We start from the raw sequence: 11,193 nt of genomic DNA, 5'->3' as shown, positions 1-11,193 counted from the left end.
TACACTGCCTTGCCACTGTCTGGCACACTAGGGCTGTAAGGAGAGAGTCATATACTTCGTTGCAAATGTCACAGGCACTTGATTGGCAGGCGGGGTGTGAAGAGAGGTGACTCCTAACAGAGCTGACCTTTACAGGGCTTCCATTGCCTCTCATCAGATGTGTGAAGGAAAACTCATATCAAGGCAGTTCCAGGTTCCACCTGCAGGCACTGGAGAGTTCCATATGTTTGAACATTCTACTGCTGCTTTTGATACCTGCAGCTATCATTTATTGAGAGCTACTGTGCACCAGGCCTTTTGCTAAAAGCATTATCCAAGGCATTATTTCATGTAATTTTCTCTAGCCGGGAAGGTTGGTACAGTTAGTTCTGCTATAACTCTTGTTTTGAAAAATGTGAATTTGCTTTATGTGATTGACAACATTAGGGAACAATTTGAGCATAACATGAACTTTTTGTTTGCTTATGGGCAATTTCTTCCACAAGAAACAGTAAGTGAACACAAGAAACTGTTACCCAGCTGAATTGAACCAGGTAGGAAAACACAAAGCATGGGCATTTCCTGCGTACACACACACACACACACACACACACACACACACACATACAACATTTACCAGCTACCTCAGTTCACCAAGATGTGTGGGATGAGCCACACTGGGCCACATCTGCTGTTACAACTTCTCTTTGATTTCAGATCACCATCCTTTCACTACTTCACAAAAACTAACAAACTGTGACTCTTCCAAGAGTCACTTCCACAAGCAAACTTCAGATCTTTTTAAAGTTCCACATTTATTGTGGCATTTATCTGCAAAACTGTGATGCTGTTTTCATTAGGTTCTTATCTTTTGAAATGCTTTGATGATGAAGTTTTTGAGTGTTGTACCTCTAAAGCCATTTTTTCCCCACAAACCCTCTGACTTTTAATGCACAATTCTACACAGTGTGGAAATTTTTAGGACTACATATGTCACAGTTTAGCAAAACTAGCTTACTATAATTACTCCCATTTTGCATGTGGCAAAACTGAGAGCTTAAGAGGAAAAGTGACTTGGCTACGGGGCTATAGAGCTGGATTTTGAATCCAGATCTCTCTGACTCCATAGCTTAAACTCTTGACTATCCTACTCTGTTAATTTACAACCTATAACATAAACTGTACTTTTGGCTACCCGACTTTTTAAAACAAAAGTTGGAGAGATCTGCTGGAAAGTAGGCCAGCCCAGAGCCTTTAGTTTACTTATGACACTTTTGTTTTGCTTTGTTTTCGTGTGGCTGGGGGTTTGACAAATGGACTCAGGGTTTTGTTGCTTTCCATACTTCTCCAATTGCAGTACTGAGGCTGGAGGGAAGATTGGGAGTGGCTAGTGAACAGGAACCTCTTACAGAGGACTGGGGAGGAAATCAATTCTCTCTTTGCCTAGAGATGCAAGCATAATGGAAGGTCTGGGCGTCATAGGAGGCCGTAGAGTGAGTCAGCAAATCAATGCTGGTTGTTTTTTGAAAGCTAATGCAATGCTGTGATGTGTAATAATAACAGAAATACAACCTACAGGAATCATAAAATAACCCTTAGCATTGATCAGGGCCTTATTAGAGTAGCGTGATTAGCTTGGGGTCTGTAATTGAATGGAGATGTGAAGAAGTCAGAGGAAAGAGAAGGCTGTTGTGGCTTGTCCCTGAATCCTGTGTGCTGCAAGGACTCTGTACACAGGCTCCCTTCTCATCCCCTAACTGTCGCACTGGGTATTGCTATGACATCATCCTGAGCCTGTAGGCTCTGAGAGAATGAAAGATGAAGATAGAGCTTGAGGAATATGATTTGCCAGGAGGCAGAGTGCCTAGGTGGCAAAGGCAGAACAGGGTACTTAGAGCAGAGATTAGCAAGGAAAGCTGCAAAGGGACACAGTTAACTCAAACGTCAGCCAAAAGTGCTGTTTACACTGGCAGCTTGCAGTCAAGGCAGGTTTGCTGAGGGAGAAGCAGAGCATATCGTCAGGTTAGGACTGCAGAGGGGGTGAATCTGTTCGAAGTGGCGAACTCCAAGGACTGGGGATGATTACTGAGAACTCCAAAATCTTTGGTTGGTTAAAAGCAAAATTATTTTATAAATCTGAACACAAAAGCAACACATAATTATTGTAAAGGATTTGGAAAATAAAGAAGAGCAAAAGAAGAAAATACCAATTCCCTCATATCCTACCACTTAGAGATAAGGTACTGGTGTTTTTCTTCCCAGTCTTTGCTCGTTACATGTTCAAAACTGTGCATAAAGTAATACTATGTTGTTAAAGAGCTCGGCCTCTGGAATCATGCTGCCTGGGTTTGAATCCTGGTTCTGGCGTTTAGTAACTATGTGCCCTTAAGCAAAATCAGTTATCCTTTCAGATTTTCAGTTTCCTCATCTGGAAAAATTGGGGGTGGCTGGTCATGGTGGCTTGTGTCTGTAATCCCAGCTACACAGAAGGCTGAGGTGGGAGGATCACTTGAGCTCAGGAATTCGAGGCTGCAGTGAGCTATGGCCATACCACTGCACTCTAGCCTGAGTGACAGAACGAGTCTCCATCTCTATAAAAAGAAAAAATTGGGATGATGTCAGTAACTGTCTCACAAGGATTGTGAGATTAAATGTTATGTTACACCATATATAGCTTTAGCATAAAGCTTGACACATTGTGAGCACTCCGTCATTTCAGTTATTCAATGACTATATTATAAATGCTAAATTATATATACATATATAAATATATGATATATATCATATATAAATATATAAATATATGATATATTTAGTGATTATTTATTGAGCCAGGCATTATTATTTGCCAGGGACTGTTCTAGGCACTGTGTATACAGCAATAAAGAACAAAAAATATGCATACTGCATATGACTTCTGAGTTTTGCTTTATCAACTTAAATTAAATGAGCATTTCCCCATGTCATTGAATGTCTTAAAAATAACCACTTTCATTGACTGTATAGTATTCCCTTATATTACTTGTCCAGGCCCTAATTGTTGGACATTTCAGCTGTCCATTTTTTATAAATGAAAATTATGGTATACATTTTTTTTTCTGGATTCCCCCAGCTCCTACCAGATTGAATTCTAAAAGAGGCATTGGTAGGTCAAAAGCTTATGATGCAGAGAGCTAAATTGCTTTTCAGAACGTTTTCTATCATCTTCGTTAGGCCATTCCCTCTTCCTACTGCTTAATCTTCATAAAGAAATCCTTTTAAAGTCTTAAATGACTTTATTTTAATGTTCTCTGGTGCTCATGAATAAAAATTACCTGGTTGGATAAGCTCATGAACTTTGAAGAACACAGACTTCTGGAAGGCTGGACTGCTCCTCAGGAGATCCTGAGCCACCAGTAAGATGGTACTATGTTCACTTGAGAGTCACTGCTAAGGCAAGTGGAAGGCTTTGTTGGGCAGTGCCATGATCTCCTTAGTGATTCAGAATGGGAACTGTGGTGGTTTTAAAATATGACTGCAAATTCTTTGACACACTTCCCATTGAGAGGTGGGATCTATGTCCCCTTCTGCTGAATCTGTGTTTTGTGACTGCTTTGACCAGTAAAGTATGAGGGAAGTGATGCTATGTGATTTCTAAGACTACACTAGAAGGCCATTCAGTTTCCACTATGTTCACTTAAATATTCATTATTGGACACTGACTAGCATGTAAGAAGTCTGGTTACCCTGAGGATACCAAGCTGCAAGGAAGCCCAAGCCACATGTAGCCACATGTAGGAGAGGCCACATGTAGGCACTCTGGCAGACAGTCCCAGCTGAACCAAGTTTTTAAGTCATCTCAGGCCAGGAGCCAGACACATGAATTAAGAAGCCTCCAGATAATTTGAGTCCTTAGCTATTCATCTCTTTTCAGCTAAGGCCCAGACATCGAGGAGCAGAGAAAAGCCTTCCCTGCCGTGCTTTTTCCGAACTCCTGACCCCTGGACTCTCGGGGCACAAAATATGGTGGTTGTTTTACACTGCTAAGTGTTTTGGGATGCTTTGTTAGGCAGTAGTAGATAAATGGAAAAATCATTCTTGCTTCTCAATGGAGAATAGCTTGGAAGGAGCAAGAGTGGAATTGGAGAGAGTAGTTAAGAGTTGCTGCTGTAGGCTGCGCATGATGGTTCATGCTTGTAGTCCCAGCACTTTGGGAGGCTGAGATGGGTGGATCACTTGAGGTCAGGAGTTCGAAACCAGCCTGGTCAACATGGTGAAACCCGGTCTCTACTGAAAATACAAAAATTAACTGGCCATGGTGGTGGGCACCTGTAATCCCAGCTACTCGGGAGGCTGAGGCAGGAGAATTGCTTGAATACGGGAGGCCGAGGTTGCAGTGAGCTGAGATCATGCCACTGCACTGCAGCCTGGGTGAGAGAATGAGACTCCATCTCAGAAAAAATAAAAGAAAAAAGAAATAAATATATATGTTGCTGCTGTAGTCAGGGTGGCCTGGGCTAAGGTTGTGGAAGAGGAGATGAAGAAATGCCCATGCATTTGAGAGATAGGTAGGAGGTATAATCCAAAGGACTTAGTGATGAGCTGAACATAGGGAGTGAGGGAGAGAGAAGCCCAGGATGATTTCTAGGTTTTATCTTGAGTGACCAGTTATATGGCAGTGCTTTTAAAGAGGTGGGGAAGAGTGAGGGAGGGACAGGTAGGGACAGGGGTGGAGAGTTGGAAATTGTGAGTTCTATTTTGGATCTCTAAGGATCTCTCACAGTGGCCCTGACAAAAGATGATGGTGGCTTGGAGTTGGTCATTTGCAAAAGGGAAAGAGAGGAGAAGAGGGGCTAGATTTGAGACCAGTTAAGGAGTTGAGCTTAAAAATGGATTGGATCCTTAGGACACAGAAGACAAAGATCATAAAAGAAAAAAATGATAAACTGGATTTTATCAAAATTTGTAATTTCTTCTCACCAAGTGACACCATTCAGAAAATGGATAGGTAAGCCACAGACTGAGAGAAAATATTTACAACACATATAAAACAAAAGATTTATATCTATAATGTATAGAGAATGCTTACAACTCAATAATAAGAAGATAAATAATCCAATTTAAAATGGGAAAGCGATTTGAATAGATACTTCCCGAGAGATATAATAAATGGCCAATAAACACATGAAAAAGTGCTCAACATTATTAGTTATTAGGAAAATACAAATCAAAACCTCTAGATACTACTACACAACCACTGAAATGGCAAAAATAAAAAGACTGACAATACCAGGTGTTGGCAAAGGTGTGGCACAATTGGAATATTTGTACAGTGTTGGTGGGAGTGTAAAATGGTACAACCACTTTGAAAAAAACTAGCAGTGTTATATTTAACTATGCATACTTTACCCTCTATTCCAGCAATGCTGCTTTTGGGAATTTACCCAACAGAAAAGAGATGAAAGCATACATTCACACAAACACTTGTAAGCGCATGCTCATAGCAGCTCTATTTGTCATAACCTCCAAATGGGAACAACCCAAATGTCTGTCAACTGGTGAAGGGATAAACAAACTGTGGTACAGTCATGTATTGGCATTCTACTCGGCAATACAAAGGAATGAACAACTGAATAGATAAATCTCTATATGTGGCCTCTCCATGTGACTTGGGCTTCCTCACAGCTTGGTATCCTCAAGGTAATCAGACTTCTTACATGCTGGTCAGTGTCCAATAATGAATATTTAAATGAACATAGTGGAAACTGAATGGCCTTCTGTGTGTAGTCTTAGAAATCACATAGTATCATTTCCCTTGTACCTTACTGGTCAAAACAGTAATGACACACAGATTCAGCAGGAAGGGACATAGACTCCACCTTTCAATGGGAAGTGTGTCAAAGAATTTGCAGCCATATTTTAAAACCACCACAGTTCCCATTCTGAATCACTAAGGAGATCATGGCACTGCCTGACAAAGGCTTCTAATTGCCTTAGCAGTTGAAATAGACTACGTTGCAAACAATCAGACCAGTGGTTGCCTCTGAGTATGTTTGTACTCACCATAATGGGGCATGAGGGAACTTTCTGGGGTGATTGAAATGTTCTATATCTTGATAGGAGTTCGGGCTATCCCAGTGTATGCGTTTGTCAAAACTTACTGAATGTTACACTTAAGATTTGTGCATTTCTGTATAAATTTTACTTGTAACAATTGTAAAGGAGCAAACGAGGGATGGGATGTAGGTACCAGGATGAGACCCGCCATGAGCAATTGCAATGAGTTGGGCATGGTAGTGTCTTGGTAAGCCCTTCCCTGAGAGCAGCAGCTTGGATTCATTGGTTGCAGCTGACCTCTGGGATTCCTCGTGGGGGAACTGCCACCAAAGTGAGTGGCCTCTCTCTGGCAAGAAAGTCACCTTTATCTACCTGACCAAAGAGCTACCTATTCCAGCTCAGGGAGAGCCTAAGAGTCAATTGGGGTACACAAGAGCTGTTATTGCTTTGCGCTTAACATACAAGAAGAACCATTAGGAAATTGATTCTATTTCTGATGTGAGAAATTTCTGAGTGAACCTAAATCACTCCAGTTCTTGGCTCTGCCCCTATGCTCTCCTCCTCCCAGTTTACTGTTGTCTCCCACTTGGAACAAAGCAGTTGTCAGGCTTCAAATTTGCCTGAGGATGGTCTATTATGATCAGCCCAGACACAATGAGGGAGAAAGCTCTTACTGTTGCATAATTATTTTCGGTAATTAGTAGAGCTGGGGAGTATGAAAATGACTTCCAATGTTCGTGGCTTAATAGCATGACTCTGTTTTCTTTGCAACTTTTCTCCAGTGCAAAATTTCGCAGTCCCACAGGCATGCTCATTATATGAGTCCCCCCTTATCCACAGTGGATCTGTTTCAAGACCGCCAGTGGATGCCTGAAACCACAGATAGCATCAAACAATGTATATATTATATTTTTCCCTATACAGACATATCTATTGATAAATTTAAACTTATAAATTAGGCAGAGTAAGAGACTAACAACAACAATAATACAATGGAACAATTATAACAATATACTGTGATAAAAGTTACGCAAATGTGTTTGAACTCCCTTTCTCTCTCAAAATACCTTATTATATATAATATTTTCAGACCATGGTTGCTAGTAACTGAAACTGTGGAAAGGAAAATCACAGATAAGGGGGGACTACTGTTTGTAAAACAACAAAAATAGCTTTTTTTATTTTCTTTTTTTTTCGTAGGCTCAGCAGCGATCCGGTCCAGGGGAAAGTGAAGAAAATGCAACCTGTTTAAGGACAGCCCTGTTTTTCTTTGAGATTTTTTTCCTGCCATGACTGCTAATGAATGACCCAAGATGCTCTTGTCGCAGTGTGATTTTTCTCCTGCTTGTTCCTAAAGAGATGCCAAGAAGCTGAGGAATTAATGATGTCACAGTAAAATTGTAGGGGTTACACAACGTGATTCTGGAAGTTAGGCTGCTGAATTTCAGATAGGAGTCAGCAGAAGCTGGGTTTCTGGGGAGAAAAAGATGCTGCGTTAAAGCCAACATTTTTTGATGAATGCAAAGAAATGTGCCGGTTAACATAGAGTGCTTCTTTCTTAAAGCAGGTAGTCAGGGTTTGCATTGAAAAAATCAAAGAGTTTGCCTTGGAAGTGCTGCATGTTGATGAGCCAACAAAGATGGTAGTTGTGATATGGCTGTTCTGATAGCTCCTCTCTGTTTCTCATCACTTACATCCAACTTATTTTCTTATTAAGCCATATCATAAATGTTTACAAATCAGCATCTAGAGAAAGCACTGGGAGTCAGGAAGCCTGGGTTTGAGGCTTGGGCCTCTCATTAACCAGCTGTATTACTTGAAGCAAGTCATGTAACATCCTATGTCTTAATCTCATCATTTAGAAAGTGTGGAGGGTAGCACCTATCTATGCCTAGCCTTCTCCCCAGGATTATTGTCAGGAGAAACATAGAATAATGTGAGGCAAAGTGCTTCACGAGAATATAATACAAATGCACCCGGTATCATATCTGTGAAATGCTTGTCTCATACACAGTACTTATGTGACCAACCAATGACAATGGGTTATTAGTTGGTTATTCATGCTGGAATTATGCATAAATGTTTTTGTGGAGGATAGCTGGAGTGAAATTGTGTAGCCATGGATTGAGCTAATTGCTGTCCGGTATATATCTGTAAGCCCCAGGAGGGGTAAATGCAATCTCATTGCCAAATGGTCTCTAGGATTTGAGTGGCCAACAGCCAAGTAGCTGCCAGTTGGTTGTTTGCATGTAGTAAAGGGGTCACACCACACATACATTTCACTCCATCTCTCTTGTGCATGTTGGTAAAGATGCAGTTTCCTCCTGGGAAGCCAGAGCTACTTGCAGAAGCCTGCATGTTAAAACAGGAGGTGTCTGATGCCTGGGAAGGGTAAGAGAGGCACCAAGATGAGGGAATGCACCCAGCTCTGCGTCAAAAAGAGTTAGTTGACTCTTCTACCCAGACTGATTGGGAGGTGGGGTTTCTGGTTAACCAACTGCTTTGCTTAATAGATATTGTGCCACATGAATGGATGGCACATGCATAAAGGCACGAGAACACAGCAAACATCTTATGGCAAAATTATATTCCATGCAATCGAATGTACCTTTGTTGATTCAAAAACCACTTTGGGATCTTGCAGCTTCTCTCAGCAGCCACATGAACCAAGGTTACCACTACATTGTAGCTAATGTCACTTTACATTTATAGGCTGCTTTAGTGTCTGCATGCAGCATAGAGCACTTTACAGTGTCCTATCCTCTCATCATGATTTTGAGTGTCACAACAGCCCTGTGCAGTAGGTACTGTGATTTTCTACATTCTTCTGATAGAAAACAGTTCAGAGAGGTAAAATGACTTTCCTCAGGATTGTACAGCTAGGAAGGAGAAGAACTGGACTTAAACCCAAGTGACGTGGCAATGACAGGAGTCCTGGGGTCTAGTGTGCAGAGCAAGCCAATTTCAGCTATATTGCAGACTGTGGAAAACCTATCTCAGTACTTAAAATAATACATATTTTCCTAAAGAACAGAGGAAATAATTAATTTTTCTTGGTTTTGACATGTGGGCCAATACTAGGAGTTGAGTAAGCACTATTACCATTATTCCAAGGGGTTTCACTAAGCTCTCCATTTTTACACATCACTACAGCGTAGTGATAATGTAAGTCACTCCATTCCTCTTCTCCTTCTCACTGCCTGCCTCCCTGCTCAGCCCCATCTTCTCTAAGAGTAGATGCAGATATTATTACAGAAAAATGATTATAGTTGTAGACAGCTGCTAATGCTGATCCATGTGGCATTTGACATGGTCCCAAAAATGGGAGAAGAAAAAAAAGCCAAATTGAGTGCTTCCTTTGACCAGTGACTTTCATCATCAATAAGTAGTTGGATGCCTTCTGTGCAAGTAAAGGGAGAAATGTTTGCCGAGTACATTTCTAAACTGACAATGAATAATAGTATTAGGAATGTCATCAGGCTGAGAAATCTCTTAGCAGCAACTATAAAAGCGAGACTATATTCACTTTATATTGACTTTACTGAAGATGTACTCACATCTTCTCAATGGTTCCAGGCTGGGAATAGATTTCTGGTTTGTCTCATAATCATAAAAACTTCATCAAGTCAAAGTGTGTACTCAGCAACCCTCCCAGGGCTATACCCATAACCGTTACTCACAAAGTCTTTCATCAATGCATACTTTAAATGGTTACCAATTGATATTTATAAATTTCTTACTCCTCCTAAAGAATGGCCCAGGGAGAATTTGCAGCAATATCCAGGCAGGGTATTGAACTGGTGAAGCATTTTACCTAAATGGGGATTAGGTCTCTGCTGTAGTACAAAGGAAAGGAATTCTCTAAACAAGTCTACAAGGGCTCTGCGAGTGGCTCTTATGACTTGACATTGGGGCCGCTGACAGGTTATGGGAATGCCATTAGAAGCTGTTTCACTACTTGAATTTCTAAACTAATACGAGACATTTTGAAGAGAGGTGCAGGGAAAAAAAATCTGGTCTCAGTACCAGGGAACTTTATGTAGAATTACTCTTTGCCAAATGTGGTGTTTCCACAAACTTCCATTGCAACAAATGCAGCTGTTGAGAAGAATTGTACTCATGATTTGTGATTCACTAGTGGTAGACCACATGCTGGCCTGAAAAATGGCAAACTGGGAATGCTCTCTCTCTGGCTGACAGTCTCCTGGGAGCTACGGAAAATGCAAATTCCTCATTATCAATTTGAGTTTTCATGTGGCTCACCAAGAAGCGAATTTCCCAAGAACCAACAGTCTCTATGGGAAGAAAATAATATGGCAGAAAAAGAAGGACCTGCTTCCACAGCCAGGCATTCAGCCTTATAATCTATGTCTTCCTGCTTCTATTTGTAAACAAAGAAAACTAAATGCATTCAGGGTTATAATGCCACATTAATATTGCTAAAACTTTTCTTTCATTCTTTTTTGTTTGTTTTTGAGACAGGGTCTCATTCTGTCACCCAGGCTAGAGTGCAGCAGTGCAATCATGGCTTATTGCAGCCTTGACCTTGCAGACTCAAGTGATCCTCCCACCTCAGGCTCCTGAATAGCTGGGGCCACAGGCACACACCACCATGCTCAACTAATTGTTTTTTTTTTTTTTTTTAGAGGCAAGGTCTTACTATGTTGCCCAGGCTGGTCTTGAACTCCTGGGCTCAAATGATCCTTCTGATTTGGCCTCCTAAAGCACTGGGATTACAAGCCTGAGCCACTGCACCCATTCTAAAACTTTTCTTGATGCAGATGGATCATGGAAATAGAGCAAATGTGCAGCAAGCATAGGTGACGTTTATGGACCTTGCTAACTTTCTAACAGTGCTTATTACAATGTTTCACTGGCATATAAAATGATTTGGACATTGTCATGTTCTCAGGTTACATGTGAAACAAATTTCTCTCTCTTGAGGAATATTAAAAGCCAGACTGAGGAAGAGAATGACTAAAGAGCTCTTAGAGGCTTGCATACTCACACGCAGAAGTAAGAGATATTTTACTGTGCTTTAACTCTGCTGAAGGCAGCCTAGCAAGAGGGAAAACCCTTGGGAAGAAATTGAGCATTTCCAGTTCATATAGGGATGTGAATTTTACTCACCAACGAGAATATTATAGACACATTTAGTTGATAATGTGCTTTTCCCAC

This window comes from Macaca nemestrina, chromosome X (assembly GCF_043159975.1).
Source record: "Macaca nemestrina isolate mMacNem1 chromosome X, mMacNem.hap1, whole genome shotgun sequence".
NCBI lineage: Eukaryota > Metazoa > Chordata > Mammalia > Primates > Cercopithecidae > Macaca > Macaca nemestrina.
The sequence above is the reverse complement of the archived record's forward strand: the minus strand, read 5'-3'. Positions refer to the sequence as shown.